Consider the following 7120-nt stretch of genomic DNA (forward strand, 5'->3'; position numbering starts at 1 on the left):
ACCACTGGGCTGAGAAACGTGCACCGCTTACAATCAACACACTTCTGCTGACGAGTTCCTTGCAGCTTTCGCGAAAGCCGCCACACAGACAAAACAAGATAGCCGCGCGCGATTAGCCGAGCGGTCTCAGGTGCTGCAGTCATGGACTGTGCGGCTCTCTCTCTCTCTGTGTGTGTGTGTGTGTGTGTGTGTGTGTGTGTGTGTGTGTGTGTGTGTGTTTGTCCTCAGGATAATTTAGTTTGCAAGCTTAGGGACTGATGACCTTAGCAGTCAAGTCCCATAAGATTTCACACACATTTTTTAACAAAGCAAGATAGAAGTTCAGAGCTAAGAAGATCGAGAGAACGCTTCAAATTTATAAAACTTAAATATTTTAAATGTGTTGGTTGATAATGTACATTATTTTACAATTATTAGTTTCGGTTGCTAAACAACCACCTTCAGATCTGTAAAAGAAAGAAGAAACCCAAAACTGCCTTTAGGTTAAAATGAATTTTACAACTTCAAGAACATACATTACTTCAAAGTCCTGAGCGGTAAGCAGCGAAAATAGACCACTCACGCAAGATAGACTGTTTCCATACTTGGGCTAGCTACTTTCCGTTCATTACTCTGAATTAAAGTATGTTCTTGAAGATTAAAAGAGTCATTTTAATCTTAAGGCAGTTTTCTGCTTTTTGTCACTTTTACAGATCTGAAGACGATTGTTTAGCATCGGAAACTGGTAATCAATTGTAAAGTAATGTATTATTACGATCAAGATAGTTAAAAGATTACATTAAAGAATTTAAAAGTTTTATAAATACATCAGCTCGCTTATGTGCTTCACCTGATGTCAGATCTTACTCATTTCAAATTTTCCACGGAAACAAATGCTGATTATTACCTTTTAAGCAACACTCGAAAAGACCGACTGATCACAATTCTACGCTAGCAACCGGAACGAACTTCGGAATTCTCGTTAAGCTGTTTGTACTAGTAGGTTAATTTTTGTCATTCACTGTGGATCACTAACTACTGATTCCTGAAACATGGAACAGTTTTAAACATCGCCTGTATTGCAGAGTGAGAGGGAGTGGGTAGTTTAGAGTGTAATGTCCCGTCGACGACGAGATCGTTAGAGAGAGAGAGAGAGAGAGAGAGAGAGAGAGAGAGAGAGAGAGAGATCATCATCTCTGACAGGTGAAGGACAAGGTGCGTTTTCACGGAGACCATGCCGACATTTGGCTTCAATGATTCACGGCAACGACAGAGAAATCAAATGTGGATGGCTGCACGAGTATTCGAACTGCCGTCCTCTCTAATACAAGTCCAGCTGGAAAGTGCCCTTCGTCCCTCCTCGGTAGGTCGCGGTCGCGACCACAATCCACGCAATCTTCGCGCGACACAAACGTACTGCTCCTCCGACTACAAGGACAGCTTCGTTGGGGGTCACTGATTAGTTCTCAACAACAACACGCCACTACAACCAGGTTAAACAAGGGTCGCCAGCCTCGGCCTGATCTGCGATAAGACGGTGTCACTACTTCTATACTGAAGCCTCAAAGAAAGTGGTATAGGCATGCGTATTCAAACACAGAAATATGTAAACACGCAGAATACGGCGCTGCGGTCGGCAACGCGTACATAGGACAACAAGTGTCTGGCGCAGTTGTTAGATCGATTACTGTTGCTACAATGGCATGTTATAAAGATTTAACTGTGTTCGAAAGTGGTGTTATAGTCGACGAATGAGCAATGGGACACTGCACCTCCGAGGTAGCGATGAAGTGGGGATTTTCCCGTACGGCCATTTCACAAATGTACCGTGAATATCACGAATCCGGTAAAACATTAAATCTCCGACATCACTGCGGCCGGAAAAAGATCCTGCAAGAGCTGGACCAACAACGACTGAAAAGAATCGTCCAACGTTACAGAAGTGCAACCCTTCCGCAAACTGCTGCAGATTTCAGTGCGCGGTCCATCAACTAGAGCAAGCGTGCGAACCATTCAACGAAACGTCATCGATACGGGCTTTCGGAGCGGAAGTCCCACTCGTGTACCCTTGATGACTGCACGACACAAAGCTTTACGTCTCGCCTGGGCCCGTCAACGCCCACATTGGGCTGTTGATGACTCGAAACATGTTGCCCGGTCGGACGAGTGTCGTTTCAAATTGCATCGAGCGGATGGAACTGTACGACTATGGAGACAACCTCATGACTCCATGGACCCTGCATGGCAGTAGGGGACTGTTCAAGCTGGTGGAGGCTCTGTAATGGTGTGGGGCGTTTGCACTTGGAGTGATATGGGACCCTTTGATTCGCCTAGATAAGACTCTGACAGGTGACACGTACGTAGGCATTCTGTTTTATTACCTGCATCCAGTCATGTCCATTGAGGATTCCGACGGACTTGGGTAATTCCAGCAGGACAATGCGACAACCCACATGGCCAGAAGTGCTACAGAGTGGTTCCAGGGTCACTCTTCTGAGTTCAAACACTTCCGCTGGCCACCAAACTCCCCAAAGATGAACATTACTGAGTATGTGTGGGATGCCTTGCAATGAGATCTCCACCCCCTCGTCCTCTTACGGATTTATGGACATCCCTGCAGTATTCATGGTGTCAATTCCATCAAACACTACTTCAGAAATGAATCGAGTCCATGCCACGTCGTGTTGCGGTACTTCTGCGTGCCCGCGGGGCCCCCACGCGATATTAGGCAGGTGTAGCAGTTTCTCTGTTTCTTCATCGTATACCACTAAGCTATTACCTGTTGTAACCTACTTCCTATAAGAAAGGTACCGAGATCCGAGCACTCGACTGGAAAATTTACACCGCTGACCATATACCGCCTACTTCCACCTTCAGCCAATAATGTCAACAACAATCTAACAGTAGTGCAGTTCAAAGTCCACTGGTCAAAAAACACACAAATTTCCGAGGAAATAATGGAATTCACTGTCTCCAATCAATCTTCATCAAGTTATTTATTTTTATCCAGGAGCACCTAGCAGCTGGTTTCACGATGTCGTTAGAAGCCTCTATTACGCGGATAGGTCGAGGTAGAAAACATTTCGGATTCTTGCACGCTTTCCATATTTGAAAAGTAACTTAACTGATCATTAAGGATCACTGGCCACCGACGTCAGAAACACCTTGAAACATGACATTCACCCCATATACCACAAAACTTCCTCCCCTGTATCTTGCGATTTAACGAGCTCTGAACAGCGCCACGAAATTAGTTTCAACATTTTGCTTTTTCAACCAATCAGCCCCAGAAGCAAAATGCAAGCATTTCTATCAGCTATTTCCTACTCCTGCTAATAACAAAATGCTGCTTCATGCGAGGACTTTTCAAAAGTTCATTTCCAACGGTAGATAGAAACCATCTGTCATAATGTGAAAATTTCGCACCCTTAAGTGAACACAGCAGGGCCAGCCACACATTACTTCGGTTATGGAAATAACAATCCAGTAAGTCCAGGCTGGACAGCAGTCCGCGCCCCCTGGAAACTAGAAACCGGACTTGGTGTCCACAACAGCAAACAGGTCTGGAAAGCAGACAGGGCGGGAATAGGAATGGTGCGTTACACAGCGTCTTCACAGGGGCAAAAGGCTTCTTACCATCAGTCGGCATAGCTACCGCCGGACTCCCACCTTTCGTGAGATCCAAACAATTCCCGGAATTACTTAAATACGGCTTTCAGCCAGTCAAGACCTGACGTGCCGAATGATTCGGTTTTGACTCAGAATGTTGCCATTCTTACTGGACTTCAACTTTCTCTGGCTAGCAGCGCGTCTATGGATAGCGCTGTCCTGTGGCAGGGCTTCCAACACCATGTCCGATCCAATAGCTGAACGGTCAGCGCGTTGGAAAGCCACGCACGGGGGCCCGAGTTCGATTCCCGGCTGGGGTGGGATATTTTCTCCCCTCAGTGAGAGGCTGTTGTGCTGTCCTCATCATTTCATCCGCATAGTACTTTGCGGCCGAACTTCCTGCCTGGGAACTCACGGCCACTGACGCCATACGATTATTTCCATTTTTCCCAACACCATGGTACTAGGAGAACACGTCAGAGGGAAAGCTCTGCTCCTTAAGCCAGCCCAGAAGATTCGGGGCCCAGGATGTAGCATATATTCTGATTCCGCGAAGAGCTGATTTTAGGTAAACTAGGGAAAAACAATCAGATCAAGCTGTCACTCTGCTGAGAGCTAAGACCATATGCCAAGGAACCATGGTACCTCAGGTGAAACTCAAATAGAAGTTAATTCATTTCTCCAAATACGATTTGAAATGAAGTCTCAATCATCTCACTGGACGCACAATTAGCGATCCTCCCCACACATTCTGTCCCCTAAAAGAGAATAATTGTGACTTGAGAACGATGTAAATGATCTACGACTGAAACCAGATACTCCTCTGGCCCTCCACCGATGACGCAGGTCATGGCAGTGAAGTGGTGTCTACGTGCAGGTCAACTGTATGGAATCAACCATTAGTAAGACGGTTCCACGCGAAGACCTGACAGAATGACCAAGAGGAGCCATCGTGTTTGAACTTGGTTATGACCACATTGTACGTAAATGAAGTTGCCCGAGTTACTGATGTTGCAACGTCGACTGTCCAACTTATCTACAAGGAATGGTATATCGCTGCCAGCCATAAAACATAGTGTAAGAGCACTCGTCATAAAACTATCTTCAGCGACAGCGACCGGAGATGAGCATCACTATCTATTAATTAAAAACGGTTTGAAACCCGATGGGAATTACTACTGACAGTGAATTCAAGTCCATCTCAAGCAGTATCTGAACAAACATTGAGAAAGGAAGTCCATGCAGTATGTATTCGGAGTTGGGGAACTTACACAGTGCCATTTCCCAACGAGGTAGATAAATCGTCTTTAGGTCAAACAGCACAAACTGGCCAGTAGCTGACCAGATGACTGTACTGTGGCCCGACAAGTCGCGGTTTTGTCTCTTTGCAAATGACAGAAGTCATCGGGTGCACCGACGGCGCAGTGACGCCTTTCATTCACAGTGTGAAGAGGGTGTAGTTCAGACCGGTGGATCGGAGTCGTTTTGAAGGCGGTTTTCGTACAGCGACTTGGACCCATTCGTTCAGATTGGACTGAGCATGAACAAGCGAGTTCATTTCAATATTTTCGGTGAAATCGTGTTGTCTTTTCTTCTGTATCTTCACGATGAGTTTTGTGCGGATTCGGATTTTTCCAAGATGACGACAACCGTGTTCACACGGCTGCATGCATATCGAATCTCTACTAGCACTGCAAATCACGCGAGATTAATCCCATAGTAAGTCTGTCGACTATTTGGAACAGCAGTTAGGTACGTAGGAATGACAAGCTATTCATCAGCGAGCATACCTGAAGGAACTTCTGGACGCACTTCCTTGCCAAACTGAGGGCATTAACGACGCTAAAGAGTCGGTGTTGCACGGTGTTAGCGTGGGGGCTTGTTGGGATGACTAAGTGTTTGTGCAGTTTGCCTGTATTACAAAGCAGAGTGGTGCACCTTGTGCAGGTGCAGGGCGATCAGGAAGAGAGCGGTGCGAGTGTCGGCGACTGACCTTGGCGACGTACTGCGGCGCGATGTCGGCGAGGCCGCGCGCCCGCCGCCCGCACGACTCCACAGGCATGCTGCCAGCGGCGGCGCCTGCAACACGCAACACACCTCAGTGTAACCGTTCTCTCAACACGCTACCACCCCTCAGCCCACTCAACCAACACCAAGGCAAGGTCGGTCGATTAGGAGGGGAAAAAAAAGCGTACAGTCGCATTTCTTTGCACAGTGCTAGGAGTGTGCGTCCTGCACAAGATACCAAAAATCCTGACCGTTGGGATGTAAATTTTGGGGTGGCGTTGGGTTTTGAGGTCGGGTTTTCAGGTCACTTTTTTATGTTTTACTCGAATAATTCGAAAACTGCGGTTTCTACTGAAAATGTTTCCCTGTGCAAAATGAAACTACATTAAATTTCCTGCAAAAAAGTTCCTGTTCATTTTTTCTCTAGGAATAATAAATTTCTGCATTCAGAAGATGGAAAAACAGCAGATTATTAAAAATATTGTTTTAACGGTATAAAATTAATGTTTATCTTTAAACGAGGTGGGTTAAAAACAAGTATTAAATGTGTATACCACATCTAAGTGCAGTAGTGTCGTATTAAGAGAAAATTGTGTTCCTGGGGTGTAACAGGGTGGAGGGAGCTGGTATATATATGTGGTTCATTGATCGTGTCAGGGCCAAATATCTCACGAATTAAGCGTCAAACGAAAAAACTACAAAGAACGAAACTTCTCTAGTTTGAAGGCGGGAACCAGACCAGCTTGAAGGCGGAAACCAGATGGCACTATCCTTGGCCCGCTAGATTGCGCTACCATCGGTAAAACGGTTATCAACTGCGTTTTTTTTTTTTTTTTTTTTTTTAAATAGGAACCCCCATTTTTATTACATATTCGTGTAGTACGTAAAGAAATATCAATGTTTTAGCTGGACCACTTTTTTCGCTTTGTGATAGATGGCGCTGTAATAGTCACAAACATATGGCTCGCCGGCCGCGGTGGTCTCGCGGTTCTAGGCGCGCAGTCCGGAACCGTGCGACTGCTACGGTCGCAGGTTCGAATCCTGCCTCGGGCATGGATGTGTGTGATGTCCTTAGGTTAGTTACGTTTAAGTAGTTCTAAGTTCTAGGGGCTGATAACTATAGCAGTTGAGTCCCATAGTGCTCAGAGCCATTTGAACCATTTGAACAAATGGCTCACAATTTTAGCTGAACAGTTGCTAACAGGTACATTTTTTAAATTAAAATACAGAACGTAGGTACGTTTAAACATTTTATTTCGGTGGTTCCAATGTGATACGTGTACCTTTGTGAACACATCATTTCTGAGAACGCATGCTGTTACAACGTGATTACCTGTAAATACCACATTAATGCACTAAATGCCCAAAATGATGTCCGTCAACCTCAATGCATTTGGCAATACGTGTAATGACATTCCTCTCAAATCCTTCAACTTTCCCCACAGAAAGAAATCTGGGGACGTCAGACCTGGTGAACGTGCGGGCCATGGTATGGTGCTTCGACAACCAATCCACCTGTCATGAA

General features: G+C 45.6%; 1 protein-coding gene across 5 annotated transcripts in view; it reads right to left on the minus strand.

Annotated features, from left to right (window-relative positions):
• Positions 1 to 5649, minus strand: part of LOC124545508 (GTPase-activating protein CdGAPr) — a 437898-nt gene extending 432249 nt beyond the window's left edge. For all 5 annotated transcript variants that reach the window (XM_047124453.1, XM_047124455.1, XM_047124454.1 and 2 more), the window contains exon 1: positions 5582 to 5649. The gene's annotated coding sequence lies outside the window, so the exon portion shown is untranslated. The remainder of the gene's footprint in view (positions 1 to 5581) is intronic.
• Between the last annotated feature and the right edge of the window lie 1471 nt (positions 5650 to 7120).

The sequence above is a fragment of the Schistocerca americana genome, chromosome 8 (assembly GCF_021461395.2).
Source record: "Schistocerca americana isolate TAMUIC-IGC-003095 chromosome 8, iqSchAmer2.1, whole genome shotgun sequence".
NCBI lineage: Eukaryota > Metazoa > Arthropoda > Insecta > Orthoptera > Acrididae > Schistocerca > Schistocerca americana.